Here is a 14,811-nt window from a genome sequence, read left to right as displayed (position 1 = left end):
CACAAAGTCTTATTCACCACAGAATTAAATTGACTTCCCACCAAAATTGCTACTCCCTTCCTTCGTTTTGTCCTCCAAGTTATAATATACACTTTCTCTACTTTCTCCCTTCAAAGAAGGCTCCTGATCCCTTTTCAGATGAGTTTCCTGTAAACACATCCAAGTGCAACCTCTTTAATTGCATTCTCACCAATGACCTTGTAGTGGGAGAATTCAAACCTCTAACATTGTGTGTACCTAAATTGAACTGAATTGAATATGATTGTTTATTTATATAGCGCCTATACATAATGTGTTTCAAAGCGCTTCAAGGCGGGAGGGAACATGGGAAAATACAGTTACATTCTTAAAGTCCTTGAAACAATACAAAATGTGAAAAATAACTATCGTAATAGGCCTGGTGACATTTCAGATAGTGCAATTGCATGGAACAGATAAGGCAAAGAGGGAAGGGAAAAGAAGGAGAACAGAACAAGCAGTCACATTACTATGCCTGATGACAATTGATGTAGTGCATGAAGTATACAAGAGGAAGGGGAAGGGGGGACTGGAGTCAGGGAAAAGGAGAGGAACAAACAAGCTTCTGTCAAAACAGGTCAGAGACAACTTTTATAGAGCGGGGGGGCAGTCGGAGAAGACAGGAGGGAAGGAGGGGAGACAGACAAGCTGCTATCAAGAGTTACGGGACAAATGGTAAGAGTAAGTGCACAGGACAATGAAAGATGGGGGTGGAGGAAGAGGGGAGGGCAGGGAGGCTGCGAAGCCAGGCAGATATGATTACTATGCCTGACGGTCATGAACCCTCTCATCATGACTTGCTGAAAGTTAATTCTCTCGCATACCTCAACTGGGCCCGCAAAACATAGCATCTTATGGGGTACATTGCCAGATAAACAAAAACATTGCCTTTTCCAGAAAAAAAACACAAATAATAAAAAACAAATACAAGTTAACCCCCTCAGCACCCCCTCCCTATCCCCACTAACTGCCTGTCTACCCACTCCCCAGCTGGCTTTTGGCTCTGCATGTCTCCCCTCCCACAACCAGAGTCAAACCACCAGCGCATCTCCCTTTCACCCTTCACTCCCACACCCTTCGAAACGCCCCAATGCAGTATCAAGGTCACCCCAAGTAGGAGCATTCCCCCCCCAATCACTCTGGCTCCCAAATGCATATTACAATCGAAGCTACGAATCTTCCCCACTTACACATTACAGTGAACACATGCCGATTCTTTCATCAAGCACACTCCACACCTTGACCATCCCTTGTATCCCACCTCCCACCTGTTGTATTCCCACACTCCACAGAAGTCGCAAGTAGAGTAGCTTTCACTTTTTTGGTGACAGGGTGTTGAGCCTTCTAAACCTCCTTAAATCTCCCCTTTCCCTCTCCCTCCTGCACTTTTCGGTCCCAGGGTTTTGCAGGCAGACCTGCTAGGTTTGGTCTCTTAGCCCATCTCCTGTGTCTTACTCCTTAACTCCAAACCTTTAGAGCGTTCATCTTCTTTCTCTTTAACTCCAAATATACGAATGTTAGTTCTGCGTTCCCTGTTGTCTGGGTCATCCACCTTTAGTAACATATCGTATTCCTTCTCTTCCAAATCTGTCATCCTAGCGCCCAATCTTCCAGCACATCAGCTGATAGTTGGTTACTCTCCAGCACCTGAATTTTCCCATCAATTCTGTCAACTCTCACTTTCAGCTCCTTCGCTAGGGCCTGGAGATGGTTATGCATAGATCTGATTTACACCAAAAGCATATTTATATCAGCCTTTGTTGTATTTGCCTCTGCAGCCCTTGGCTATGGGTCAGCCCCTGAGCCTGTTCCATATTATTCCCATCTGCCTTCTGTATTACTGTAACCCTAAAAGCACCTCTCCCACGTCTATATGTCGTCCCTCCTCCCCTCCACTGACCATTTACCCGGGCCTTTGGGTGCAACAGTTCCCCTCACTTCTCTTTGAGGGGGGTGTTCCATGTCCCAAGGTGGGGGCTAAACCCAGAGTTCATTAAGGTAATCAGGGCAGCATCCATAACCACAACCCATAAACAGGCACCTGGCCTTGCGTGGGTCCAAGCTAGATCCCTGGATTTTCACTATAGTGTCCTCCTGCGGGGCTCTCTAAGGGCCTTGTCCTGTTCTCACACACTCATTCTCCTCCCTAGAACTGGGGTGTTAAGTGGTTCTACAAGCGCCCTTCACCCCCCTCATGTTTGCTCAGGTGATGTGTTCCTCTATATGTTGGGACTCACAACGGCTTGCATCCATCTCCCAACCTTGTGCCTTTCCTCCCAGCGCTACAAATTAAACTTCTGGTGTGGGTCTGGATCTGCCCTGCAAACTAGTCTTTGTTGATGCGTGCCCCGGGGTTATCCGCACAACGTGCCACTTTTGCCTTTCTGCCTCAAAAAGATCAAGACTGCGGATAACACCATCTGCACCACTCGCTCTCTCACCTTCGTCCAGTGGTGTCACCTGCAATGATTGGGTCCACAAAGAAGCATGGCCTGCACTGCACCGGCAGCCACCTTGACCAATGCTCTTGATGTTCAATACTCCCAGGAAGGTTCCGCCAGGCCCCTCCTTACCACCCTTCCCTCTGCTAGCCCGCCCGCACCTCTTTCTGTCACTTCGTGCTATGGCACAGTCAAGTCTCCTCCTGTTTCCAGCCCACCTTCACGGCCAAGCATGGCACTTCCTCACTGCCTCCCTCATTCACCAGGGCTTGTGCGGTTCCCTCCTCGATCGGGCCTGTGTACGTCACCATTTAGTACACCGCCTCCTCGATCTTCCCCACGACTTCTATGTGCTCCCGGCTGGCACAACTTCATCAGGAACACAGTGGGACATCTGTAGGCTAGATCCTCTCCACTATATCGCAGCTTCTACTTCATGAATCAGGGTGCCATGGAGGAGCTCGTCATTTAGACAGTCATCTTGCATGAACCCCCAGGTGGTCTCCGTATTTGGCACTTTCATTGATGGAAGACCTATTCTCTGCCATTTCCCACACCCCTTGACACATTAGTGTTATGCTGGCGGTGCAATCTGCTGCTCTTTGAAAGTAACAGTGCAAGGTGGTAGTGTGATGAATCTAATGATATCATCAGCCCTTTGCCAGAGGTAGCCTCTCCTCATTTGGCCAGGGGATGGCAGCCACTACATGATCCTGACCCTGGCGCAACTATTTGAAGGATGACCACATGAGGGGATGCAACCCTATTGATGGGAAATTGCCATCGTCATTTGAGACCTGGTATCCATCTGCCCCCTTTAGGGACATCCCATCCATTCCCCATGCCTTAATGACGTGTAATGACAAATACTGTCTGCCAATCGCATGTGTATGCGTCCTTTAAAGATACTGGGATGAAGAGGAGGAATGGAGTTAAGATTACTACAGCACGGCAGAAGCTCGCTCCACCCTCGAGTTGCTGGAAGGACTGGCACTGTGGAGGGAAATTTAAATCCCCAACAGCTGATGGGGTAGAAAAGTTGATGGGAGCAAGTGGATCCCGTCAGAAAGAGAAACGGCTTGGCGAGCGCCCAGCTGCATGCAAGGCTCCCAGAGTAGAGAGGGGCATACCAAGTGCTATGTGACCTGCAAGGTCTGCCTGTCCCGCTGAGAAGGTAAAGTGGGAGAACCAGAGTACTGCAGCTGCACGGCAGTGACAGTAGAACGCTGCCTCCAGACTGCAGAAGCCAGCCGAAGTGCAGAGAAAGGACGGGAAGCTCTCCTGATCTACCGGAGTGTTACAGCAACCACGGAAGCTTGCGAAGGAGCTCCACACTAACCAGTGAGCCCAACTGGGTAAGGTGGGACACCAGGGCGCTTCATGGAAAGTTCCACGCACCATGGGAGAAGGCTGCAAGCCTAATCAACTTAATTAAGAAAGGGTCTCTGACTAACTGTATATCAAAAGCATCGCAAAGGCTGAAACCTGCAATTTAATATTGGTCTAAGAACCACACTTGAAATTAAGAGACTTGTAAACCTTTTGTAAGAAAGTCTTGGCAGGGGAGTATACCAGGCAAAGCCAATTGTGTGAAATGAATCCTGATAAAGACCCATGCCCTTGGGATTAAGAAAGTCCTGGCAGGGGAGTATACCAGGCAAAAACAATTATGTGAAACAAATCTTAAGGATGACCCATGCCCTTGGGATTTTGAATTGAATTTACAGTATAAGAAAGTCCTGGCAGGAGAATATACCAGGCAGAGTCAAGTCTGTGAAGTTAATTGCAAATAGCAGGAAGGGGAAGATATTTTCTTAAATTACAAATAACTTGGTTGTATTTTGGAACTTTTACATTCCCAGGAACGTTTTGTTTAACTTGGACATTTGTTCACTTTTCAAGCTAATGACAATACCCTTAGTATCTTAGAGTTCATTTTAGAATGTGAGAGCTAGAATAGAATTTCGGACACAGGAAAGTTTGCTTTAGACATCTCGACATAGGACAGACCCTTGGTATTGGTTGAGGTAGGGCAATACCTCTTAGAGCATGGGTGCACAACATACGGCCCGCAGGCCAGTTGCGGCCCGCCATGCTGTTTTGTCCGGCACGCGAGTCACAAAGACTTTCCTAATGGAGGGCGGCCCGCAAGCAGCATCGGCCGCCCTCCATTAGGAAAGTCTTTGTTGTCTTCTGGGCCGGACAAAACACTGGTCCTCATTGGCTCAGCACACACGCACCACGTCGCTCCTACGAGCCATGTAGTGCGTGTGTGCTGCACCAATGGAGGGCCAGCACTACGGCTGGCGTGGCCCATAAGGCTTGATGCCGGAAGGCATTTCAGCCTTGGACCACGCCAGCCGTAGTACGATTCCAGTTACCTCGCCAGCGTTCCAACTTACCTGCATGCCAGTACGTCTCCCGTAAGTGGTCTGTTTGTCAGGTCTGTTTTGCTGTATGTTTGTGTTGAGTATGTTGGGGTGGGGGGGTGTCGGGTGTGTATGAATGTTTGGTTTTGAATGTTTTTTTTGTGTATGTTGAGATGCGGGGGTTGGGGGGGTGTCGGATGTGTATGAATGTTTGGTTTTGAATGTTTTTTTGTGTATGTTGAGATGCGGGTGTGGGGGGTGTCGGATGTGTATGAATGTTTGGTTTTGAATGTTTGGTTTGTGTATGTTGAGATACGGGGGTAGGGGGGGTGTTGGATGTGTATGAATGTTTGGTTTTGAATGTTTTTTTTGTGTATGTTGAGATGTGGGGGCGGGGGGTGTCGGATGAGTATGAATGTTTGGTTTTGAATGTTTTTGTATGAATGTTTGGTTTTGAATGTTTTTTTTGTGTATGTTGAGATGTGGGGTGGGGGGTGTCGGATGTGCATGAATGTTTGGTTTTGAATGTTTGTGTTGTCTATGTTGAGATGCGGGGTGGGTGGGTGTCGGATGTGTATGAATGTTTGGTTTTGAATGTTTGTTTTGTGTATGTTGATATGCGCGGGGGTGTCGGATGTGTATGAATGTTGGGTTTTGAATGTTTGTTTTGTGTATGTTGAGATGCTGGGGTGGAGGATCTGGTTGTGCATGAATGTTTGGTTTTGAATGTTTTTTTTGTGTATGTTGAGATGCGGGGGTGGGGGGGTGTCGGATGTGTATGAATGTTTGGTTTTGAATGTTTGTTTTGTGTATGTTGAGATGCGGGGGTGGGGGGGTGTCGGATGTGTATGAATGTTTGGTTTTGAATGTTTGTTTTGTGTATGTTGAGATGCGGGGGTCGGGGGGTGTCGGATGTGTATGAATGTTTGGTTTTGAATGTTTGTTTTGTGTATGTTGAGATGCGGGGGTGGAGGGGGTGTCGGATGTGTATGAATGTTTGGTTTTGAATGTTTGTTTTGTGTATGTTGAGATGCGGGGGTGGGGGGTGTCGGGTGTGCATGAATGTTTGTTTTGGAGTGTAAGTGCGGTGTATGTTGAGATGCAGGGTCTGTATGTGTGCATGCTTGCTAGTTTGTATGCTGATTTGGGGAGTCGGGGTTCTGGTCTGTATGAGTGCATGCTTGAGAGTATGTGTGCTGAGTTGGGGGTAGGGGGTTCGGGTTTGTATGGGTGCAAGCTTGAGAGTTTGTGTGCTGATTTGGGGGATGGGGGTTTGGGTCTGTATGGGTGCATGTTTGAGAGTGTGCTGATTTGGGGGATGGGGGGTTCTGGTCTGTATGGGTGCATGCTTGAGAGTTTGTGTGCTGATTTGGGGGATGGGGGTTTTGGTCTGTATGGGTGCATGCTTGAGAGTTTGCGTGCTGAGTTGGGGGTGGGGAGTTCGGGTCTGTATGGGTGCTTGTTTGAGAGTGTGCTGATTTGGGGGGTTGGGGGTTCGGAGTTGGGGGGTGGGAAGTTCGGGTCTGTATGGGTGCTTGTTTGAGAGTGTGCTGATTTGGGGGGTGGGGGTTCGGGTCTGTATGGGTGCATGTTTAAGAGTGTGCTGATTTGGGGGGGGGTTCTGGTCTGTATGGTGCATGCTTGAGAGTGTGTGTGCTGAGTTGGGGGTTGGGGAGTTCGGGTTTGTATGGGTGCATGCTTGAGAGTTTGTGTGCTGATTTGGGGGATGGGGGTTCGGGTCTGTATGGGTGTATGTTTGAGAGTGTTCTGATTTGGGGGATGGGGGTTCTGATGTGTATGGGTGCATGCTTGAGAGTTTGTGTGCTGAGTTGGGGGGTGGGGGGTTCAGATCTGTATGGGTGCTTGTTTAAGAGTGTGCCGATTTGGGGGGTGGGGATTCGGGTTTGTATGGGTGCATGTTTGAGAGTGTGCTGATTTGGGGGATGAGGGGTTCTGGTCTGTATGGGTGCATGCTTGAGAGTTTGTGTACTGAGTTGAGGGGTAGGGGGTTTTGGTCTGTATGGGTCCATGCTTGAGAGTTTGTGTGCTGAGTTGGTGGGTGGGGGGTTTGGGTCTGTATCGGTGCATGCTTGAGAGTTTGTGTGCTGCTTTGGGGGGTGGGGGTTCAGGTCTGTATGGGTGCATGTTTGAGAGTGTGCTGATTTGGGGGGTGGGGGGTGGGGGGTTCGGGTCTATATGGGTGCTTGTTTGAGAGTGTGCTGATTTGGGGAGTGGGGGTTCTGGTCTGTATGGGTCCATGTTTGAGTGTGCTGATTTGGGGGGTGGGGGTTCTGGTCTGTATGGGTGCATGCTTGACAGTGTGTGTGCTTAGTTGGGGGGTGGGGGGTTTGGGTCTGTATGGGTGCATGCATGAGAGTTTGTGTGCTGATTTGGGGGGTGGGGGGTTTGGGTCTGTATGGGTGCTTGTTTGAGAGTGTGCTGATTTGGGGGGTTGGGGGTTCGGAGTTGGGGGTGGGGGTGGGGGGTTTGGGTCTGTATGGGTGCTTGTTTGAGAGTGTGCTGATTTGGGGGGTTGGGGGTTTGGAGTTGGGGGTGGGGGGTTCGGGTCCGTATGGGTGCATGCTTGACAGTGTGTTTGCTGAGTTGGGGCATAGGGGGTTCTGGTCTGTATGGGTAAATGCTTGAGAGTATGTGTGCTGAGTTGGGGGTAGGAGGTTTGGGTCTGTATGGGTGCATGCTTCAGAGTTTGTTTGCTGAGTTGGGGGTGGGGGGTTCGGGTCTGTATGGGTGCTTTTTTGAGAGTGTGCTGATTTGGGGGGGTAGGGGTACGGGTCTGTTTGGGTGTATGTTTGAGAGTGCGCTGATTTGGGGGATGGGTTCTGGTCTGTATGGGCGCATGCTTGAGAGTTTGTGTGCTGAGTTGGGGGTGGGGGGTTCGGGTCTGTATGGGTGCTTGTTTGAGAGTGTGCTGATTTGGGGGGTTGGGGGTTCGGAGTTGGGGGGTGGGGGGTTCAGGTCTGTATGGGTGCTTGTTTGAGAGTGTGCCGATTTGGGGGCTGGGGGTTCGGGTCTGTATGGGTGCTTGTTTGAGAGTGTGCTGATTTGGGGGGTGAGGGGTTCTGGTATGTATGGGTGCATGCTTGAGAGTTTGTGTACTGAGTTGCGGGGTGGGGGTTTGGGTCTGTATGTGTGCATGCTTGAGAGTTTGTGTGCTGAGTTGGGGGTGGGGGGTTCAGGTCTGTATGGGTGCTTGTTTGAGAGTGTGCTGATTTGGGGGGTTAGGGGTTTGGAGTTGGGGGCTGGGGGGTTCGGGTCTGTATGGTGCATGCTTGAGAGTGTGTGTGCTGAGTTGGGGGTAGGGAGTTTTGGTCTGTATGGGTGCATGCTTGAGAGTTTGTGTGCTGAGTTGGTGGCTGGGGGGTTTGGGTCTGCATCGGTGCATGCTTGAGAGTTTGTGTGCTGAGTTGGGGGGTGGGGGGTTCGGGTCTATATGGGTGCTTGTTTGAGAGTGTGCTGATTTGGGGGGTTGGGGGTTCGGAGTTGGGGGGTGGAGGGTTCTGATCTGTATGGGTGCATGCTTGAGAGTGTGTGTGCTGTGTTGGGGGTAGGGGGTTTGGGTCCATATGGGTGCATGCTTGATAGTTTGTGTGCTGAGTTGGGGGTGGGGGGTTCGGGTCTGTATGGGTGCTTGTTTGAGAGTGTGCTGATTTGGGGGGTTAGGGGGTTGGAGTTGGGGGGTGGGGGGTTCGGGTCTGTATGGTGCATGCTTGAGAGTGTGTGTGCTGAGTTGGGGGTAGGGAGTTTTGGTCTGTATGGGTGCATGCTTGAGAGTTTGTGTGCTGAGTTGGGGGTGGGGGGTTCGTGTCTGTATGGGTGCTTGTTTGAGAGTGTGCTGATTTGGGGGGTTGGGGGTTCGGAGTTGGGTGGTGGGGGGTTCGGGTCTGTATGGGTGCTTGTTTGAGAGTGTGCTGATTTGGGGGGGTTGGGGGTTCGGGTCTGTATGGGTGCATGCTTGAGAGTGTGTTTGCTGAATTGGGGCGTAGGGGGTTCTGGTCTGCATTTGTACATGCTTGAGAGTATGTGTGCTGAGTTGGGGGCTAGGGGGTTTGGGTCTGTATGGGTGCATGCTTGAGAGTTTGTTTGCTGAGTTGGGGGTGGGGGGTTCGGGTCTGTATGGGTGCTTTTTTGAGAGTGTGCTGATTTGGGGGGTGGGGGTTTGGGTCTGTATGGCTGTATGTTTGAAAGTGTGCTGATTTGGGGGATGGGGGCTCTGGTCTGTATGGGCGCATGCTTGAGAGTTTGAGTGCTGAGTTGGGGGGTGTGGGGTTTGGGTCCGTATGGGTCCATGCTTGAGAATTTGTGTGCTGAGTTGGGGGTGGGGGGTTCGGGTCTGTATGGGTGCTTGTTTGAGAGTGTGCTGATTTGGGGGTTGGGGCTTCGGAGTTGGGGGGTTCGGCTCTGTATGGGTGCTTGTTTGAGAGTGCTGATTTGGGGGGTGGGGGGTTCGGGTCTGTATGGGTGCTTGTTTGAGAGTGTGCCAATTTGGGGGGTGGGTGTTCGGGTCTGTATGGGTGCATGTTTGAGAGTGTGCTGATTTGGGGGGTGAGGGGTTCTGGTCTGTATGGGTGCATGCTTGAGAGTTTGTGTACTGAGCTGCGGGGTGGGGGGTTTGGGTCTGTATGGGTGCATGCTTGAGAGTTTGTGTGCTGAGTTGTGGCTGGGGGTTTCGGGTCTGTATGGGTGCTTTTTTGAGAGTGTGCTGATATGGGGGGTTGGGGGTTTGGAGTTGGGGGTGGGGGGTTCGGGTCTGTATGGGTGCATGCTTGAGAGTTTGTGTGCTGAGTTGGTGGGTGGGGGGTTTGGGTCTGTATCGGTGCATGCTTGAGAGTTTGTGTGCTGATTTGGGGGGTGAGGGTTCGGGTCTGTATGGGTGCATACTTGAGAGTGTGTGTTCTGAGTTGGGGGGTAGGGGGTTTTGGTCTGTATGGGTGCATGCTTGAGAGTTTGTGTGCTGAGTTGGTGGGTGGGGGGTTTGGGTCTGTATCGGTGCATGCTTGAGAGTTTGTGTGCTGATTTGGGGGGTGAGGGTTCGGGTCTGTATGGGTGCATGTTTGAGAGTGTGCTGATTTGAGGGGTGGGGGGTTCGGGTCTGTATGGGTGCTTGTTTGAGAGTCTGCTGATTTGGGGGGTGGGGTTTTGGGTCTGTATGGGTGTACGTTTGAGTGTGTGCTGATTTGCGGGGTGGAGGTTCTGGTCTGTATGGGTGCATGCTTGAGAGTGTGTGTTCTGAGTTGGGGGTAGGGGTTTTGGGTCTGTATGGGTGCATGCTTGAGAGTTTGTGTGCTGAGTTGGGGGTGGGGGGTTCAGGTCTGTATGGGAGCTTGTTTGAGAGTGTGCTGATTTGGGGAGTTGGGGGTTCGGAGTTGGTGGGTGGGGGGTTCGGGTCTGTATGTGTGCTTGTTTGAGAGTATGCTGATTTGGGGGGTGGGGTTTCGGGTCTGTATGGGTACATGTTTGAGAGTGTGCTGATTTGGGGGGTGGGGGGTTCTGGTCTGTATGGGTGTGTGTTCTGAGTTGGGGGGTAGGGGTTTTGGGTCTGTATGGGTGCATGCTTGAGAGTTTGTGTGCTGAGTTGGGGGTGGGGGGTTCGGGTCTGTATGGGTGCTTGTTTGAGAGTGTGCTGATGGGGGAGTTGGGGGTTCGGAGTTGGGGGGTGAGGGGTTCGGGTCTGTATGGGTGCTTGTTTGAGAGTTTGCTGATTTGGGGGTTAGGGGTTCGTAGTTGGGGGGTGGGGGTTTCGGGTCTGTATGGGTGCTTGTTTGAGAGTGTGCTGATTTGGGGGGTTGGAGTTGGGTGGTGGGGGGTTCGGGTCTGTATGGGTGCTTGTTTGAGAGTGTGCTGATTTGGGGGGTTGGGGGTTCGGAGTTGGGGGGTGGGGGGTTTGGGTCTGTATGGGTGCATGCTTGAGAGTGTGTTTGCTGAGTTGGGGCGAAGGGGGTTCTGGTCTGTATGGGTGCATGCTTGAGAGTTTGTTTGCTGAGTTGTGGGTGGGGGGTTTGGGTCTGTATGGGTGCTCTTTTGAGAGTGTGCTGATTTGGGGCTGGGGGTTCGGGTCTGTATGGGTGTATGTTTGAGATTGTGCTGATTTGGGGATGTGGGTTCTGGTCTGTATGGGTGCATGCTTGAGAGTTTGTGTGCTGAGTTGGGGGTGGGGGTTCGGGTCTGTATGGGTGCTTGTTTGAGAGTGTGCTGATTTGGGGGTTTGGGGATTCAGAGTTGGGGGTGGGGGGTTCGGGTCTGTATGGGAGCATGTTTGAGAGTGTGCTGATTTGGGGGGTGAGGGGTTCTGGTCTGTATGGGTGCATGCTTGAGAGTTTGTGTACTGAGTTGCGGTGTGGGGGGTTTGGGTCCGCATGGGTGCATGCTTGAGAGTTTGTGTGCTGAGTTGGGGGTGGGGGGTTCGGGTCTGTATGGGTGCTTGTTTGAGAGTGTGCTGATTTGGGGGGTTGGGGTTTCTGAGTTGGGGGTGGGGGGTTCGGGTCTGTATGGGTGCATGCTTGAGAGTGTGTGTGCTGAGTTGGGGGGTAGGGGGTTTGGGTCTGTATGGGTGCATGCTTGAGAGTTTGTTTGCTGAGTTGGGGGTGGGGGGTTCGGGTCTGTATGGGTGCTTTTTTGAGAGTGTGCTGATTTGGGGGGTGGGGGTTCGGGTCTGTATGGTTGTATGTTTGAGAGTGTGCTGATTTGGGGGATGGGGGTTCTGATCTGTATGGGCGCATGCTTGAGAGTTTGTGTGCTGAGTTGGGGGGTGGGGGGTTTGGGTCTGTATGGGTCCATGCTTGAGAGTTTGTGTGCTGAGTTGGGGGTGGGGGGTTCGGGTCTGTATGGGTGCTTGTTTGAGAGTGTGCTGATTTGGGGGGTTGGGGCTTCGGAGTTGGGGGGTGGGGGATTCGGGTCTGTATGGGTGCTTGAGAGTGCTGATTTGGGGGGTGGGGGGTTCGGGTCTGTATGGGTGGTTGTTTGAGAGTGTGCCGATTTGGGGGGTGGGTGTTCGGGTCTGTATGGGTGCATGTTTGAGAGTGTGCTGATTTGGGGGGTGAGGGGTTCTGGTCTGTATGGGTGCATGCTTGAGAGTTTGTGTACTGAGTTGCGGCGTGGGGGCTTTGGGTCCGTATGGGTGCATGCTTGAGAGTTTGTGTGCTGAGTTGGGGGTGGGGGGTTCGGGTCTGTATGGGTGCTTGTTTGAGAGTGTGCTGATTTGGGGGGTTGGGGGTTTGGAGTTGGGGGTGGGGGGTTTGGGTCTGTATGGTGCATGCTTGAGAGTGTGTGTGCTGAGTTGGGGGCTAGGGGGTTTTGGTCTGTATGGGTGCATGCTTGAGAGTGTGTGTGCTGAGTTGGGGGGTGGGGAGTTTGGGTCTGCATGGGCGCATGCTTGAGAGTTTGTGTGCTGAGTTGGGGGGTGGGGGGTTCGGGTCTGTATGGGTGCTTGTTTTAGAGTGTGCTGATTTGGGAGGTTGGGGGTTCGGAGTTGGGTGGTGGGGGTTCGGGTCTGTATGGGTGCTTGTTTGAGAGTGTGCTGATTTGGGGGGTTGGGTTTTCTGAGTTGGGGGTGGGGGGTTCGGGTCTGTATGGGTGCATGCTTGAGAGTGTGTGTGCTGAGTTGGGGGTTAGGGGGTTTGGGTCTGTATGGGTGCATGCTTGAGAGTTTGTTTGCTGAGTTTGGGGTGGGGGGTTTGGGTCTGTATGGGTGCTTTTTTGAGAGTGTGCTGATTTGGGGGGTGGGGGTTCGGGTCTGTATGGGTGTATGTTTGAGTGTGTGCTGATTTGGGGGATGGGGGTTCTGATCTGTATGGGCGCATGCTCGAGAGTTTGTGTGCTGAGTTGGGGGGTGGGGGGTTTGGGTCTGTATGGGTCCATGCTTGAGAGTTTGTGTGCTGAGTTGGGGGTGGGGGGTTCGGGTCTGTATGGGTGCTTGTTTGAGAGTGTGCTGATTTGGGGGGTTGGGGCTTCGGAGTTGGGGGGTGGGGGGTTCGGGTCTGTATGGGTGCTTGTTTGAGAGTGCTGATTTGGGGGGTGGGGGGTTCGGGTCTGTATGGGTGCTTGTTTGAGAGTGTGCCGATTTGGGGGGTGGGTGTTCGGGTCTGTATGGGTGCATGTTTGAGAGTGTGCTGATTTGGGGGGTGGGCGTTCGGGTCTGTATGGGTGCATGTTTGAGAGTGTGCTGATTTGGGGGGTGGGTGTTCGGGTCTGTATGGGTGCATGTTTGAGAGTGTACTGAGTTGCGGGGTGGGGGTTTGGGTCTGTATGGGTGCATGCTTGAGAGTTTGTGTGCTGAGTTGGGGGTGGGGGGTTCGGGTCTGTATGGGTGCTTGTTTGAGAGTGTGCTGATTTGGGGGGTTGGGGGTTTGGAGTTGGGGGTGGGGGGTTTGGGTCTGTATGGTGCATGCTTGAGAGTGTGTGTGCTGAGTTGGGGGCTAGGGGGTTTTTGTCTGTATGGGTGCATGCTTGAGAGTTTGTGTGCTGAGTTGGTGGGTGGGAGGTTTGGGTCTGCATCGGTGCATGCTTGAGAGTTTGTGTGCTGAGTTGGGGGGTGGGGGGTTCGGGTCTGTATGGGTGCTTGTTTGAGAGTGTGCTGATTTGGGGGGTTGGGGGTTCGGAGTTGGGGGGGGTTCTGGTCTGTATGGGTGCATGCTTGAGAGTTTGTGTGCTGATTTGGGGGGTGGGGGTTCGGGTCTGTATGGGTGCATGCTTGAGAGTGTGCTGATTTGGGGGGTGGGGGTTCGGGTCTATATGGGTGCTTGTTTGAGAGTGTGCTGATTTGGGGGGTGGCAGTTCGGGTCTGTATGCGTGCATGTTTGAGATTGTGCTGATTTGGGGGATGGGGGTTCTGGTCTGTATGGGTGCATGCTTGACAGTGTGTTTGCTGAGTTGGGGGGTTTGGGTCTGTATGGGTGCATGCTTGAGAGTTTGTGTGCTGAGTTGGGGGGTGGGGGGTTCGGGTCTGTATGGGTGCTTGTTTGAGAGTGTGCTGATTTGGAGGTTTGGGGGTTCGGAGTTGGGGGGTGGGGGGTTCGGGTCTGTATGGGTGCTTGTTCGAGAGTGTGCTGATTTGGGGGGGGGTGGTGGGTTCGGGTCTGTATGGGTGCTTGTTTGAGAGTGTGCCAATTTGGGGGTTGGGGGTTCGGGTCTGTATGGGTGCATGTTTGAGAGTATGCTGATTTGGGGGGTGAGGGGTTCTGGTCTGTATGGGTGCATGCTTGAGAGTTTGTGTGCTGAGTTGGGGGTGGGGGTTTGGGTCTGTATCGGTGCATGCTTGAGAGTTTGTGTGCTGATTTGGGGGGTGGGGGTTCGGGTCTGTATGGGTGCTTGTTTGAGAGTGTGCTGATTTGGGGTTCGGGTCTGTATGGGTGCATGTTTGAGAGTGTGCTGATTTGGGGGGTGGGGGTTCTGGTCTGTATGGGTGCATGCTTGACAGTGTGTGTGCTGAGTTGGGGGGTGGGGAGTTTGGGTCTGCATGGGCGCATGCTTGAGAGTTTGTGTGCTGAGTTGGGGGGTGGGGGTTCGGGTCTGTATGGGTGCTTGTTTTAGAGTGTGCTGATTTGGGAGGTTGGGGTTCGGAGTTGGGTGGTGGGGGGTTCGGGTCTGTATGGGTGCTTGTTTGAGAGTGTGCTGATTTGGGGGGTTGGGGTTTCTGAGTTGGGGGTGGGGGGTTCGGGTCTGTATGGGTGCATGCTTGAGAGTGTGTGTGCTGAGTTGGGGGGTAGGGGGTTTGGGTCTGTATGGGTGCATGCTTGAGAGTTTGTTTGCTGAGTTGGGGGTGGGGGGTTCGGGTCTGTATGGGTGCTTTTTTGAGAGTGTGCTGATTTGGGGGGTGGGGGTTCGGGTCTGTATGGTTGTATGTTTGAGAGTGTGCTGATTTGGGGGATGGGGGTTCTGATCTGTATGGGCGCATGCTTGAGAGTTTGTGTGCTGAGTTGGGGGGTGGGGGGTTTGGGTCTGTATGGGTCCATGCTTGAGAGTTTGTG

This window comes from Ambystoma mexicanum, chromosome 5q (assembly GCF_040938575.1).
Source record: "Ambystoma mexicanum isolate Mex_15411 chromosome 5q, UKY_AmexF1_1, whole genome shotgun sequence".
Taxonomy (NCBI): domain Eukaryota; kingdom Metazoa; phylum Chordata; class Amphibia; order Caudata; family Ambystomatidae; genus Ambystoma; species Ambystoma mexicanum.
This window is presented reverse-complemented; position numbering follows the sequence as displayed.